Source organism: Schistocerca serialis, chromosome 7, assembly GCF_023864345.2.
Source record: "Schistocerca serialis cubense isolate TAMUIC-IGC-003099 chromosome 7, iqSchSeri2.2, whole genome shotgun sequence".
In the NCBI taxonomy this organism is placed as follows: domain Eukaryota; kingdom Metazoa; phylum Arthropoda; class Insecta; order Orthoptera; family Acrididae; genus Schistocerca; species Schistocerca serialis.
Genome location: NC_064644.1, coordinates 19,181,201 through 19,198,699, shown reverse-complemented (window position 1 = coordinate 19,198,699; position 17,499 = coordinate 19,181,201).

The following is a 17,499-nucleotide window of genomic DNA, read 5'->3' as shown; positions in this document are numbered from 1 at the left end:
ACACTGGCGTTTATGGTCTCGTCGAGGACGGGGACACTATAGGCCCAAGGTAGCATTCCAGTTAACATATGAGATGGTGGCGGCTGCAGCAATAACAAACTAATTCAGTACAAGGACCGAGCGAGGTGGCGCAGTGGTTAGCACACTGGACTCGCATTCGGGAGGACGTCGGTTCAATCCCGTCTCCAGCCATCCTGATTTAGGTTTTCCGTGCTTTCCCCAAATCGTTTCAGGCAAATGCCGGAATGGTTCCTTTGAAAGGGCACGGCCGATTTCCTTCCCCGTCCTTCCCTAACCCGAGCTTGCGCTCCGTCTCTAATGACCTCGTTGTCGATGGGACGTTGAACACTAACCACCACCACCACCACCACCACCACCACCACCACCACCATCAGTACAAGGATGTTACAAGTGAACATAAGAAAAGCATCGCCGCCGTTCTTACAATATTGTGATAAATGTTATGACTGAATGACAACAGCCACTGCAATACAGTTCAAGCTTTCACAACTAGTATTTACATTCTTGTTGATAACTGTCACATCAAGATGACAAGTAATGGGATAGCGATTGCACATATACAGATGCGGTGGTATCGCGTACAAAAGGTACAAAAGGGCAGTGCACTGACGGAGCTGACGTTTGTACTTAGGTGACGGATCTGAAAAGGTTTCTGACCTGATTATCACCGCACGAACGGGAATTAACAGACTTCGAACGCGGAGGTGCAGCATGGGACATTCCATTTCGGAAACCGTTATGGAATTTAATTTTCGAGATCAACAGTGTCAAGAGTGTGCCGAGAATACCAAATTCCAAGCATTACCTCTCACCACGGACAACGCAGTGGCTGAGGTCTTCATTTACCGACCGAGAGCAGCGGCGTTTGATTAGGGTTCTTAGTACTAAGGGACAAGCAACACTGCGAGAAATAACCGCAGAAATGAGTGTGGGACGTACGACGTAGGTATCCGTGAGGACAGCGCGGCGAAATTTTGCGTTAATGGGTTATGGCAACAGACAACGAAACGAGTGGCTTTGCTAACATCACGACATCGCCTGCAGCGCCTCCCTGGACTAGTGACCACATCAGCTGGACCCTGGACGACTGGAAAACCGTGGCCTGTTCAGACGAGTCCCGATTTCAGTTGTTAAGAGTTGGTGGTGGGGTTCGAGTGTGGTGCAGACCCGACGAAGCCATGGACGCAAGACATCAACAAGGCAACGTGCAAGTTGGTAGTGGTTCCGCAAAGGTGAGAGCTGTTTATACTCTCATGCTCATAAATTAAGGGTAATGCTGATACACAGTGAAACAACGCACTGGTGGGCGGTTTGCGGGTTTAAATCACCTCGGGGTATGACCATGCGGCGCATTTGACCTGCGGTCATCGCACGGTGGCGCTGGCAGCAGTCCACATACGCAGAGGTGTGTTGGTGCATGTCAGCAATAATTGTGCAGACGTTTTCAGACGTGCTAATGGTGACTGTGTGTTGAAAATGGCTAAAAGAACACATACCGATGACGTTATGAGGGGTAGAATACTAGGGCGACTGGAGGCTGGTCAAACACAGCAGGTCGTAGCACGGGCCCTCCGTGTGCCACGAAGTGTGATCTCAAGATTATGGCAACGATTCCAGCAGACAGGAAACAATTCCAGGTGCAACAGTACGGGACGTTCACAGTGGACAACACCACAAGATGACCGATATCTCATCATCAGTGCCCGCAGCCGGCCACAGAGTACTGCGGATAGCCTTGCTCGGGACCTTAACGCAGCCACTGGAAGAGTTGTCCCCAGACACAGTCTACACACGACTGAACAGACATGGTTTATTCGCCCGGAGACCTGCAAGGTGCATTCCAATGCCCCTCGTCACAGGAGAGCCCATAAAGCAGTCATGGTCATTGGAACAGATGTCCCAGGTTATATTCATGGACGAGTCCAGGTATAGACTGAACGGTGATTCTCGCCGGGTTTTCATCTGGCGTGAACCAGGAACCAGATACCAACCCCTTAATGTCCTTGAAAGGGATCTGTATGGAGGTCGTAGTTTGATGGCGTAGGGTGGGATTATGATTGGTGCACGTACACCCTTGCATGTCTTTGACAGAAGGACTGTAACAGGTCAGGTGTATCAGGACGTCATTTTGCACCAGTATGTCCGCCTCTTCAGGGGTGCAGTGGATCCCACCTTCCTCCTGATGGATGATAACGCACAGCCCCACCGAGCTGCCATCGTGGAGGAGTAGCTTGAAACAGAATATCTCAGGCGAATGGAGTGTCCTGCCTGTTCTCCAGACCTGAATCCCATCGAGCGCGTCTGGAATGCTCTCGGTCGACTTATCGCTGCACGTCTTCAAACCCCTACGACACTCCGACAGGCACTGGTTCAAGAACGGGAGGCTGTAGCTCAGCAACTGCCCGACCACCTGATCCACAGTATGCCAACCCGTTGTGCGGCCTGTGTACGTGTGCATGCTGATCATGTCCCATACTGATGTCGGGGTACATGCGCAGGTAACAGTGGCATTTTGTAGCATACGTGTTTCGAGACTGTTTTCCAATATCGTGGACTTACAGACCTGTGTCGTGTGTGTTCCCTATACGCCTATGCTATTAGCGCCAGTTTTGCGTAGTGCCACGTTGCGTGGCACCACATTCTGCAATTATCCTTAATTTATGGGCATGAGTGTACATGGAATGGGCTGAGACACCTGGTCCAAATGGACTGGAAATGGTTATGTTCGGCTACTTGGGGACTATTTGCAGCCATTCACGGACTTCATGTTCCTAAACAGCTATGGAACTTGTATGGATGACATTGCGCCGTATCACTACGCCACAACTGTTCGCGATTTGTTTGAAGAACTCTGGACGATTCGAGCGATCATTCGGCTTCCCATGAAACAGTTTTGGGACATAATCTAGAGGTTACTTCGTGCACAGAATCCTGCACCGTCAACACTTTCGCAATTATGGACGGCTATAGAGGCAGTAAGGCTCAATATTTCAGCAGGGGACTTCCGACGACTTGTTGAATCCATGCCACGTCCAGTTGCTGCAGTACGCCGGGATGAGGAGGTCCGACACGATGTTAGGGGGTATCCCGTGAATTTTGTCATCTCACTGTATTAGCAGGCTACGTTTTTTATCAGTTGTTTGCTCTCCTGCTGTAAACATCTTCGAAGGCAATGGAGATGGCTGGTTTATTCTCCAACGTCATACACTATTTTAAAAAATCGAATTCGATCCACACTGTACTAGCTCAGCTTGTCGAGGCAATTGAAAAGTAAGAAACGCCGCCGTAACATTACATCTTTAACAGAGATAGCCCAAGCGCCAAAAAGAAAGTAAAAATATAATTAAAAAAACAGCCCCAATTCTTCTGTCAAACGATCTCCACCACATTCACCTTATTGACTGTCATCTGACGTCATGACTACCGAAGCGTGGTTAAGAATAATACTTCAGGTGATTCGGCTAGCTGAGCGAGTGCAGTGAGGATTGTACTTGTCTTAAGGCGTTCAGTGTCTGAGAATGAAGCACCCCCACTGCCTTTCAGACAGTCTCCAGCAACACGCGACCACACACCGGGCACAGAATTACTAACTGATACCAAAATGCGTCCTTGGAGGTTTAGCCGTGCGCTTTGCCTTGTGCATTTCGCCACGGGCATCATTCCTGTGCCGAGCTGTTCAATGGCGATACACCATTTCACTCTCAAGCTTTGGCCACCCATAACTGTTATGATGGCCGGCCAAAAGCAAATACTCTGAACTGTATGGGACGTACTACAAGCAACAGCCGGAACCAAATATCACTTTAAACGAGAGGGTACGTCATTAATCTGCGAGTTTACATGCCTGAAAAACACGTCGCTCGCGTTTAGTGGAGACGGTCTTTGTACTGCGCTTGCTGTTTCGTATCTACAGCAATCACGGCGAAAGTGAGATGGCTGAGCCGGTTGGATCTGTTACTGTGCATGCTTTATCAGCTGCCATTCGGAGCCATCTGCTGTGCCGTACCATTCTTTATACGGTGTGCTTTAGGCTTGAGTCAACCCGGCAGTTATTTAAAAGGGTGTTTACCCATCGCATTAACTCCCATTGATAAATATTTTTATGCCACTGTTATTTATGTCTATCGGCTCTGAGCCTTGTTGACAATTTATGAATATTACATGAGCTGCTTCTGCAATTTATCGTATACTCAGCATCAATACAAGTAAAATTTTCTTGTCGTAGTTGAAGCCAGTCGAGCGTTCTTGTTCAAATTTTATTTATACGCTCTTTTATGGAACTAGCTTCAGTAATCTTCATCAAGCTACACACATTGTTAAAAGTTTCTGTCTGTCCATATTGTAGATATTCCTGTGTCCAGTTCGGGCCTTGTAAATTTAATGGTATTGTTTGTGTTGGTTTTCAAACTCAATGTTAACTCCACTACTTGTTGTAGAAGGCAGATGGTCGTTGTTCCTTTACATTTTATTTACAAATCTTTTATTGATGCACACATTATTTGACAGTTTTTTTATTGTGGTTCATTTCTGTCGTGATCTGATAACTACACGTTTATTCATGTTGGATTTGTTATTAAGGAATACTTATTAATTCTTATGTTTTTCCTCGCGGTTTTAGTCCATAGTATACTTTATTTATTCTACGCTGAACACAACAACTATAGTGGAGTGAAATTCAATATCTGATACCTTAAGATAAACTGATCAATTTCTAATAAACTGTATTGTTCATTTGCTTGCATTCATTTGAGACTTTGTATTTTAAAGAAACAAAAATATTTGCAGTATCTTTTAAAAAATGAATTGTTTTTCTGGTTCAAATGTTATTTTTATGACACCTTACTAGTCCCAGTTCCTGACTAGCTGCAGTGTTTCTCTTTTATGGGGATTAGTCCGTGACTACAGCAGCTCAGAAAGCAGTTACAATTTCAAACTAGTTCAGGAAACAGTTGGCTTGCTAAGCTTCTGATGATGTCTTCGGTTCGTAAGACGAAAGGTTAGGAAAACGTTAGGCAGAGAAATAAGCTTTGAACGGCAGCCTAATTCCCACAGAACACCACCTAGGACGCAAAAACCATCCGTGAAAGGCTGAATTGTGTGAAAATTACAAAATTTTACAGACAAGATATGTGAATGGTATAGTGGTACTGTTCAGAATCGGTTGCCACAAGCTATACTGAACAGTGAACATATTAGGTCTTAGCGTTGTGTATGTGTTATATGATAAATGTTACCAATTAAGACGTTTGCGATTCAACTACATATGTAGGACTTACAGAGAGGAAACATTGTAGTTGGAACAAGCACACAGCAAAAGCTGTAGGCAAGCCTAAACGAAGACTGCTCTGCGTTAGCACAAGGCTAGGAGGATGCAACAAATTCATTTTAGGAACTAGTTATATATCTTCTAGAGTATTTCTGTGCTGAATGGGAAGTTACTACCAGAGTCGTTCAAAAAGTGATGCCCCACTTTTTTTTTTTAAAAGCCATTCGAACCGTACTGGCAGACGGCAGAGCCGTAGTACAGCGTCAAAATAGCGTCTACGTACGACCCACGTAACAAGCACCGTACTGTTATAGAATTCTTGTGTGGTGAACATCCATAAACGTTTGTGTGCAGTTTATAGCGATGCTGCAGTTCATAGGAGTACAACTGGACGATGGGTAACTGAAGTCACAGCCTCAGGAAATGCAGAAACAGAACTCCATGATCAGCCACGCTCGGGACGTCCTGTCACAACCACCGTTCCAGACATGCTGAATCGTGAGGATCACATTATTCGAGTTGTCGGTCAGCACTGGAAGAGCGCCTGCAGTGATCGAGGCTCCCGGATATTCAAAGAGGTGCTCACGATGGTCCCACGAATGCCTGATCCACCCTACAGTGCAGACCCGGCACCCTCGGACTTTCATCTCTTCGGGCCGCTTAGAGATTCTCTACGTGGAACACACTTTGAAGATGACGGTAATTTCAGTCATGTAGTAAAAACATGGCTACGCCTACAGGACAAGAGCTTTTACCAGCACGGAATACATGCTCTTCCACAACGTTGGCGTACGGCCATAGAACGTGATGGAGACTACGTAGAAAAATAGGACGTGGACAAGACATGTTGATGTATATTGTCACCACATACTGACTCTTGACAGTAAATACATTCAAAGTAAAAAATGTGGGGCATTACTTATTGAACGACCGTCGTAGATACGAGTTAGCAAATGCATCGAAAAAGTTCAAAGAAGGCAGCTCATTTTTTTACAATCACAGAACTCGGGATAGAATGCAACGGGTATGATAAGCGAGTTGCGATGGCAATGTTTAGAGCAAAAGTATTTTTCATGTGGCCCCATCTTTTCACGAAATTACAATCAAGAATGGCAAAATAAAATGTCTCCCGCTTACACAGATGCAAATGATCATCAAAGCGCAACAGGACAAATGATTGCTCGCATGTAAAAATTTACTCGTTCATTTTGTCCACGTGCAACACGTGGAGGACCAGACTGTCAGAAGCATTTCATTGGCCATCCGATGTGTTGCAACAGAGTAACTGTGTGCAAGGACGTCCAGAATGAAGAACATAAATGTCGCATTACATTTCAAGAGAATTTTTTGCAGATGACAAAGCTAGTGCTTGCATTAGTGGTTTATATTTAAATTTATTACTTTTTTTCCTCCCTTTGCCGCAAGTCCAATGCTGCAACAATACCAAACTAATTCAGTACAAGGATGTTGCAACTAAATTCCGGTACTACATCCGTGGGTGTTTGAATAAAATTTTGTTCTACGGAGGAGATAAAGATTTGGGCCTGGGTGACCCGGGAAGTTAATCGAAGGAAAAATTGCGAGCTTAGCTCTTGCGATAGAAAATGATGACGTGGACGGTCGGATGGATGGATAGGATTACCCAAAGTAAGAGGTTATCAGCCCCACACGCTTTGTGTATCAAGACGGAAATAGGGCCGAGAGAGGGAGGATGCAAAAGACAAATCGCGATGAACCCGATATACCTGAGAACCTTGAAGACCAAGAGAGAGAAGCAAAAAGAAGTGGGAGAGCAGTAAAAGGGTGAAGGTGGCAGAGTTGCATCGCCCAAAACGCCTCTAGAGATCCCCGGGACACGACTTGCGACGGGGACGCACCCTCTGCAACCGATCGATGGTTCCACACCCTCCATTACAACAAGAAAACTAGCGACATGGACCAGTTTATAAAATCTGGGGGACGACGACGACGACGACGACGACGAGGCATGAAACGAACGTCAAATGTATACGAATAAAAAGAATTAAAAGAATAGTAAGGACACGGGAGCCGGCCTTACCGTCTAGCAAGGGACGCCTGGGTTGGGAGCAGGCGACGGGTCACCCCTCAAATCCTCAAACGTCCGAAAAGACTAATGCTCCCTACGTCACAGGGCGGAGTAGAAACCACTTTCACGTGTAAAACGTAAAACCACGACAGCCGCTTTGGCGTCGTCCTCTAGCACCAGGGCCACCGTGTCAGTTAGATCAAGGCTTCGCCTTACGGTGGCCAAATTAGGGCAGTCCAGGTGGGTGTCGGCCACAGTGAGGGGAGCTCCACACCGGCAGTGGAGTTAATCATCACTTCGGAAAAAAAGAAGACGTGTTTGCAGATAATAAAAGGTCGCAAAGTGCTGAGGAAGGAGTGCAGCCACTAACTCGCCTCATTCTGAAGTTGTGACCCTCCCGGATAGCCGCTTCCGGGACTCGGGGAGGCGAGCGTGAACGGGATAGAATTCGCCTCGCAAATTAATGACGACGACGACTGGTCAGCCGACCAGCCTGGATGTGGTTTTTAGGTGGTTTCCCACATCGCACTAGGCCAATACAAGGCTGGTACCCACGTTACGCAGACATTTAGAAGACATTCCCACACTTCCACAAAGGATTAACTGTAGACGCAAACGGGTGTGGTATTCAGATACCGTCTGGGGGAGTGATTGCGCCTCTGATCACCTCAGAATTTTGTCTCTTTAAACACTTAATCGCCAGCAACAATTTGAAAATCTTTTAAAATTATGGACTAGTTTTAACAACACCGTGCGATTACATTTACCAATGACATATGCACAAAAAGTGACAATTACTGCATACATATGTTCCCTGTGGCAATGAAACAAGATCTAAAACAAAATCATATTTATCAAGAGAACTAAGATGAAACACTTTATTGCATTTTCTGGAAGGGATAAGACTAAACAAAAAAATCTGCCTAAGGACATTACAGAGATAATTAAAACAAATTCATTTAATAAAGTGAGTTAAGAAGTAGAAAGTCGAACACAAGTAATTAATAATAAAAGCATCTCCAATTTCACTATACGTTCGCACTACAGGCCTGATGTTTTCCTTTTTTCCCTAGAAGGACTTACACTAAGCCTCTGGAATGGGTAGTACTAACATCTTATCCACTTACTGTGCTCAACATCCCACGCTTCATGAAGAGATGAAGAATCGGGTTTTTTAAGGAACCAGATGAGAATTATCCGTAGACCAAATGGGAACCACTGATAATCTTTGCGGTCCTGATATCAGTTCATACTTGGGCAATGTTTCCACTGACTGGTGTTGAATGCCCGAACAGCGTAGAATGTTTGGATCTATTACAGTATATTATTGTATACTAATAGCTAATGGAATGCGATTGCGCTGCTTTAACACACTTCCTTGTATGTTGGACGATGGAGGCTCCAATGCTTATGCTCATATATTATGACGTCTTTGGAGAACAGAAGTCTCCTCCTTAAAAATCACGATGGATACCGCAAATTGTGATCTTGCGAAACTCAGCTCGCTTAATTCCTCCATGAAATCCTCAGTGCTGCAGACACCAGCGCTCACGTTTAGCCGTGTTACTTGATTTCAGGAATGGATTTGAAATCGTCCCGCAATGCCGTACAGTGAAAAAATACGAACTTACCGAGAGTCGGACCAGATTTTTCATTAGATTCCAGACTTCCTTGGAGACAGAACTCGACACATCGGTCTTATCGGAACAAAATCGACAGATTAATTTCAGGAGTAGCCCATGAAAGTGTGGTTGGACCATCGCCGTTTACATTGTATATAAAAGATGTAGTAGAAAGTGTCGGTTACTCTTGAAGACTGTTCGCAGATGATGCAGTTTTCTATAATAAAGCAGCAACGCCAGAAGATGGTATCGATTTGCAGAATGCCTTACAGAGGGTTGATGGATTGTAGAGGCTCTGTCAGTTGACCCTGAATGTAAATAAATGTAACATGTTGCGCATACATATGAAAAGAAATTAACCACTGCAAAACAACACTATTGATGAGAAACTGCTGGAAACAATATTACCGTAACGTATCTAGGAGAAACCACACGGAGTGACCCTAAGTGCAAGGACCACATGAAACAAATGATAGGAAAGGCAGGCGCCTGACAGATTCCTTGAGAGAATCTGAAGAAAACGTAACTCAGCTGCGAAAGAAGTCTCCGAGTCTTGAGTATTTTACATCAATATGGGGCGCTTACCAGATACGACAGACAGAGAGAGAGAGAGAGAGAGAGAGAGAGAGAGAGAGAGAGAGAGAGAGAGAGAGAGAGAGAGAGAGAGAGGGGGGGGGGGCGAGGGGGGGGGGGGGCTTTCGTGACGGGATCGTTTACTCGGGGTGAGAGCGTTACAGAGATGCTCAACAAAATCCATTGGGAGACGCTACAGGAGAAGCGTTGGGTATCACGGAGAGGTTTACTACATGCTTCTCGTGAAATGGGCACAAGGAGAAAATTCGAAAAATTAGACCCAATAGAGAGGTTTACTAACAATAGTTCTTCCCAAGCGCCATTCGCAATTAGAACAGGGAATGAGAGTATCAGTTAGTGATTCCGTAGGTACCCTCCCCCACACACTGTTAGGCGGCTTGCGGAGTACTGATGTAGATGTATATCTCATCCGGACAACCCGATTCTTCTGAGGTGCATAATTACTTGAGGCAAATTCCGGGATGGTTCCTACTGTAAGGCCACGGTTGACAACATGCCCCTCACTGCCAACACTAGACTTGTAGGCATGTAAATACCTGTATACAATAGTGGAACTCATTATAAAGGCAAGGTTCCTATGAAAGAAATTTACAATGTCTGAAGCAATATGTATCGAACTTATTGTGAAAGCAGTAGATACATAGGACACAATCAATATTGTTGTGTCTATTAACTGAATTTATGTTATTTTGAGAACTGTGTACTGAGAGAATGAACCACACTCAGGGAAAGTTGTCAAGTGCAACTAGCCAGTTTACAGAACTGAGAAAACAAGACACGTTTCACAGTAATTTAATCATTTAAAGAGGCAGTTATTTTGATATTTGTGGATTTTATAAATTTGTTTTTTTGAAAGCTATTAAGTTGTGATTGGTGAGAAGCAAAAGACGGAGGATTCCGCTGTTTAATACTCATATCGGACTGGCTATGATGTGTATCAGCCCATCAGAGAACTGTACGTTCGCGCCTACTTTGTCACCTCAAGAACTGCTTTGCGAAGTCTTAAGTTCAGTTCGAAGTTTACCGGGACCATGTCTGGACATGGATATAAGGAGCTCTGAACTAATGGTTAACACTTGCCCGTGAAATGCCGCAAAGTGGACGCGAGCGTGTGGAAGAGACGAACACGTGAAGCTCCGATTTTAATATATATACTGTGACTTTTGGATAACCAAAACCCGTGTGGTGTGTTATGCAACGCGCAATCGCAAACTAAACATTCGTAGTGGTCAATTTGTGAAACATCTGAGCGACCATTCTGCACAGACAATCCGTTTTTGTAACCCTTTCTGGTGTTATGGTTGTTTCGATAAAATGATCTGGCTATTACGAGTGAGTGTGAAAGACGAAGCTGTAACTTACGATTAGCACGGGCTTCGCAACGTGTTTGTGTCAAACAAGACTGCACTGATTTCCTTCTCTAGACTGTCGCACAGATGACAAAAAGGTAGATATCGAAATAGATGACGGAGAGATAGAAAAACAATTAAAATCGCTCAAAAGAGGAAAGGCCGCTGGACGTGATGGGATACCATTTCGATTTTACGCAGAGCACGCGAAGGAACTTGCCCCCCTTCTTGCAGCGGTGTACCGTAGGTCTCTAGAAGAGCATAGCGTTCCAAAGGATTGGAAAAGGGCACAGGTCATCCCCGTTGTCAATAAGGGACGTCGAACGGATGTGCAGAACTATAGACCTATATCTCTAACGTCGATCAGTTGTAGAATTTTGGAACACGTATTATGTTCGAGTATAATGACTTTTCTGGAGACTAGAAATCTACTCTGTAGGAATCAGCATGGGTTTCGAAAAAGACGGTCGTGTGAAACCCAGCTCCTGCTATTCGTCCACGAGACTAGGAGGGCCATAGACACGGGTTCCCAGGTAGATGCCGTGTTTCTTGAATTCCGCAAGGCGTTTGACACAGTTCCCCACAGTCGTTTAATGAACAAAGTAAGAGCATATGGACTGTCAGACCAATTGTGTGATTGGATTGAAGAGTTCCTAGATAACAGAACGCAGCATGTCATTCTCAATGGAGAAAAGTCTTCCGAAGTAATAATGATTTCAGGTGTGCCGCAGGGGAGTGTCATAGGACCGTTGCTATTCACAATATATATAAATGACCATGTGGATAACATCAGAAGTTCACTGGGGCTTTTTGTGGATGATGCTGTAGTATATCGAGAGGGTGTAACAATGGAAAATTGTACTGAAATCAGGAGGGTCTGAACGAGTTGACACATGGTGCAGGGAACGGCAATTGAATCTCAATGTAGACAAGTGTAATGTGCTGCGAATACATAGAAAGAAAGATCCCTTATCATTTAGGTACAATATAGAAGGGCAGAAACTGGAAGCAATTAATTCCATAAATTATCTGGGAGTAGGCATTAGAAGTGACTTAAAATGTAATGACCATATAAAGTTAATCATCGGTAAAGCAGATGTCAGACAGATTCATTGAAAGAATCGTAACGAAATGCAGTCCCAAAACAAAGGAAGTAGGTTAGAGTACACTTGTTCGCCCACTGCTTCAATACTGCTCACCGGTGTGGGATCCGTACGAGACAGGGTTGATAGAAGAGATACAAAAGATCCAACAGAGAGCGGCGCGCTTCGTTACAGGATCATTTAGTAATCGCGAAAGCGTTACGGAGATGGTAGGTAAACTCCAGTGGAAGACTCGGAAGACTCTGCAAGGGAGACGCTCAGTAGCTCGGTACGGGCTTTTGTCAAAGTTTCGAGAACATACCTTCACCGAGGAGACAAGCAGTATTGCTGCCTCCTACGTATATCTCGCGAAGAGACCATGAGGATAAAATCAGAGAGATTAGAGCCCACATAGAGGCATGCCGACATTCGTCCTTTCCAGGAGCAATACGAACAATACGAGACTGGAACAGAATGGAGAACCGATAGAGGTAAGTACCCTCCGCCTCAGACCGTCAGATGGCTTGCGGAGTATGGATGTAGATGTATCTCAGTTTTCACTCACGAACTACCTTTCAATGAATCGCTCTGGTAACATAATATGGAAACACATTTGTTGCACCGGTTGCTTCTATTACAGCATTTCCAGTAGAAGAACATCGTTCGTTCTTAACAGCGAAGAAGAAGAAGAAGAAGAAGTACACTACGAAGTGAGTGGACACTTTTTGTAGGGGGAAACCCGTGTCACTCCACATTACTGTGTATGAAGTACCGATATTTTTGACACAACGACCTGTCTAGTAGCCTTGTGGAGGTGATGTGGACATGGATGTAGCAGTACTTTAGGCGCCGCAAGGGACCTTTCCCGCCCACGGCAGACTTTTCCCGCCAGACGCAACAGCAGGCTGGCCGGCCGGCCTTGGAATTCCCGCGCCTCCTCCGGCCTCCGCAGCCAGTCTCAGCCGCAGCCGGAGCCACAGGTAGCCGCGGCGGCGGCGGCGTGCCACGGCGATTGTTTCAGGCTGCGTTCATAGTGGCACCGACAACGATCGCCGCCAGAGGTCGCCCGATAACATCGGCAGTCAGCCTGGACGCACCGCGGCCGATTCCCTCCGTCACTTTTCGGTGGGGTCCAGGTTAGCTCCAGAATCTGTTCTGTGTATGAAGTACGTTAAGGTTTAACTTCCTAGGGTAGGGTAGGCCTTAGGGCCCAACGCCTCAGTGCTTGGTGACGAGTTCTGCATTGCTGGTTTTGCTATAAGAAAGGCTCCGTGTGCGGCTGAATCAGCTGTATCTGTCTTGAAAACGAAGTGTCGAGTACCGTACACTCCGCCCTCAGTTGTCGAAATAGGTTGGTTGGTTCGTTGGAGAAGGGACCAAACTACGCGGTCATCAGTCCCTCAGAGCTGAGATTAACTAAAACCAATAAATTCCCACATTAAAGGGGGAACTACAACATCCATAAAATGATAAACTATTGACAGGGAATGAAGGAAAAGGACAGAAGACGAGGTGAGGGAAAGGAAGTAATGACAGGGGCATGAAGGAAGAAGCACAGGAGACAAGAGAGATGCTCTGGACATAACAGACCCCATGAGGAAAGGAGTGGGAAGGCAGAGGGCCGGGGTGAACCACCGAGCCCAGTTGGAGCCAATCCAGTCGGGGTGAAGGGGGGAGCACGAAAGCCTGGTGGAAGGCACCTCCCTTAAATAAAGCGATAAAAACCCCTATCCGAATAAAACGTAAAACTAGATCCGCCGCTGAGGCATCGATCCACAACGACAGACAGGGGGGTCCTGACGACGGAGGAGATAACCGCGAGTCAAAAAAGTATGGCCAGCAGACGACGACAGAGGCCTTACGAGAGGCCCGTAAGGTGGACTGCCATGGAGTTGCAGAATCCTTAATTGCCACGAGCAAGAAAGAGTGCTCCACCCTGTATCCCAAAGGCCCAAAACCTGACGACAAAATGCCGAGAGAAGGTACATTTCTGGAATACCAATAGCGAGAGATGGCCTGGTAGTGGCTAATTTAGCCAGTCGATCGGCAAGTTCATTGCCAGGAATCCACATTGAGCGAGGAGAGAAAGGGAGTCCTGGACAGCGATGAGCGACGGGTGGCGAGGGGAGCACTGGCCGATAGCGTGCAAGCCGCTCAAATAGTGAAGTTGTCAGAATAGCCAAACAAGTTTTACGAATATATGGGATGAAGGGAAAAAACTTTCTCTTCCATACTGCAGATGATTCGTGGTGATCTTGAAAACCAAGAGCATTCTGCTTTGCCGTATGTATCTGAAGTTGCGCACGCATACCGTAATTAACGTTCAATGAGTGTCATTCAGCATACGCGTGTAAGGCGAGCATAACATTTACAACAGAATACTACGAAGGTTTAAACCACTGAAACGTGGACACGTATTGTACAATGCATTTGCAAACCACTCCAGGGAACACAATCACCACCCCACTGGCATAAAAACGCCAGTAAGAAGTAGCAATAATTTGTAGACAGCTAACACCGTCTTACGACAATCGAAAAAAAGATCTATTACCCTATCTTCGATCATAAGATATGCCACCCTTCTCACTTGAACAGATTATATTCTGAGGTTATAATCTACGCCTAAAATTTACGATAAAGGTTTTGCCTACTTGTGGTTACTTCTCACAGTCATTATTTCGTGTGTGGAAACGTCGGTCGATTTCACCGACTGTCGTCCCTAATCTGTTGGCGGAATCCGCAGATACCGACCGCACTGTGACCGCAGCCTTAGGCCGTCTCCTACGTAAGCGACAGAAGCGCGCGACAGCTTCAGGCGACAAAACACAACCGCAGGTGTAGTTACAGAATTGTCCTACGTGGCCGCGATCTGTGTCGCTGCCTGTCTCCCGCTGCAACTGGCGACGTTGGAATTCAAACTTGTTTGAACCGTGTTGCTGCAGGACGCGCGACAGAGAGCGACAGCCACGTGTCTTCTCGGCAAAGCAGTGGAGCGGACGCGACTGATAGTATGAATTACTTAACATCCGATTTTAAGAAAACTATTCGGTGAAAAAATCCGATTCTTCCGCAACCTATAGTTTCATATCTTCGAACGATAAAGGTCTGAAATTATTTTCGCCATTCGGCAAAGTTACTGTGCAGCACGAAATTGAGTATATGGCTGCACGAAATTTTTAAGATTTTGCGCGGGTAAAATCACATTGCGTAGACTTTCTGTATAGTTCGTTTAAGGCCATACATTATTGCGTATGATACGTAACGAATATATCAAAATTGTATTAAAGTTGAGACCGGAATGGTATCTCTTTTCATTCTTGAGATATTGGTTGATATATCCGTGGACGGGTCGCTCGCGGCGCGTCTGAACCTTTCCTGCGCTTCGGGAATCAAGTGGTCGTAAAAATCGTCGTATCTCATAAAAGGTTCAAGATATCGAAACGACGAATTTTGGAAATGACAGCACGCAGAAAGGACTATTTTATCATATGATTAACACTCGATACGTTTTTGTAAACGCGTGAGCAAGCGAAAACAAGACTCCCTATAACTTACACCATGAGGTTTTGTCCAAATTTTCATAGGCAAAAAAAGAGAGAGAAACAGGTAAACGGGGTATCAAAGTAACCAGCATGAGGTCTAGTTTGGCATGAAAATATTTAACTGCTTGAAAATAATCACTGTAATGAACGAAAACTTAATTTGTAAGCTGAGGAAAAAATGAAATATTTCACGAAAAGCTGCTTTAAATGAAGTGTCAAAAATGTCATCTGTTCAAGACCTAGCTATTTTGCACATAAAAAGATACAATGGTGCGGTATTTAAATGTGAAAAAGGCTTCCTTCAAATCAAGTACTTTGGCAAACGAGGAGTCAGTAAGATCATGATTTCTCAATGAAACTTGAAATTTAAAAAATGAAAGAAATCAGTCAAATATTTTATGAAATGATTTGTGTAAAAGAAATAGGTAGATCAGAGAAACGTTCTTCGTGCCTTTGAATGATGCTCGAAATCATGAGCAGAAAATGAGGTGCACCAAACGTTTCCCTAATATTTTGAATTTCATACTTTCAGGCAAATCATTACACAAAACGTTTGACTTTCTTTTCAAAAATTTTGTAAGCTTTACTTTTACAGACTATTTAGCGTAACTGAAACGCTTGGCCGTAACACTGACTGCTGATGAATTACGTTCGCAACATCAAATATCTGCAAAATTTCGTGGTTGTTCATTGTAATCTATAAGGAATTAAAAGTGTGTGATATACTGGGATAGGTGTGAAGATCAAGTTCTTTGGCAAGACCTTAAAAATATACTTAGCGATGCAATGTAAACAATATACATAAAACTTAGTATACACAATCGTAACTGAGTCAGTAAAAATATAAAAACTGTTGAGAATCGTACCCAGGATCTTTTCCTCACACGTACTTCTGCTACCCCGACACCATAGCTAACTATTGTTCACTGGTCTCAGTCCGTGTACTTATGTTTCTATTTAGCGTAGTCATTCCTCCGCATTTACTGGCTGTTGAAAGTTTTTGATCATATAACAAACAGATTCGTGTTTAATTTATTGATGAGATAGTCGAATACTCCTCTGTTCATTCACGTGTATTCGAAGAACTAGTCTGGTGATCTTCGTAGTTGACGATACTTATGAAATTCTCCATTGAGATTCCTCCCTTTGTAAATTTCACGCACAGCATTCCTTTTCCGTTTATTTTCTTAAGTAAACCTAATTCTGTAGCCTTATTCTACAGGCGAAGGAGTTGAAATGGAAGATGTGAAGCGAGGGAAGCCTTGGCCTCACCTGGAATCTGTGCAACAGTCGTTTTTACTCACGAAACAGTTCTTACACGTTTCTAAGGACTGTGAATAATTGTCTTTGATGCACCGCCGGTTGGAAAAGCTGTTTTTTCAGTCATATGGGATGCGAACATTGCCGAAATCGCGTTCCCAACCTATTATCTGTCGCTTCCTCGCTTGAACATGGCTGCGGTTTGCACTGCCTAACATCCCTTTCACTTTGTGTACATTTCAGCAACAACAGTAGTTTACCATTTTCTCGCGGACCAATACTAACCAAGGTTTACTCAGCTTACATTGCAATAGATTCTGAAGGAACAGCCCAACTGTAGTGTATGTGTGTTAATCTATGGACACTAATGCATTAGCTTTAAGAACAGTCTCTGACTCTAAAAAGTACGAAAAAAAGCGTGAAATTTCAGGGAAGACGAGATGTCCCCTGCAGGAGTAGCAGCATATTCGAACCGTAAGTAGCGCAACACAGCACAACGTGCAGCTATAGAGTCACAAATTCTCCAGTACAGCTGGCATGACTGGGCTGCACAGTAATAAGTCAAACTAGTGAAAAGCGAGTATATCTGAAGAATCGGTTCAACCGGCCAATTTGATGGTTGTTTTGGAAGCTATAGCCCATTCATCTTATCGAATACTGTCCACGAACAAATTATATTTCGACGTTACAATTTACGCCTAAAATTTCCGATAAAG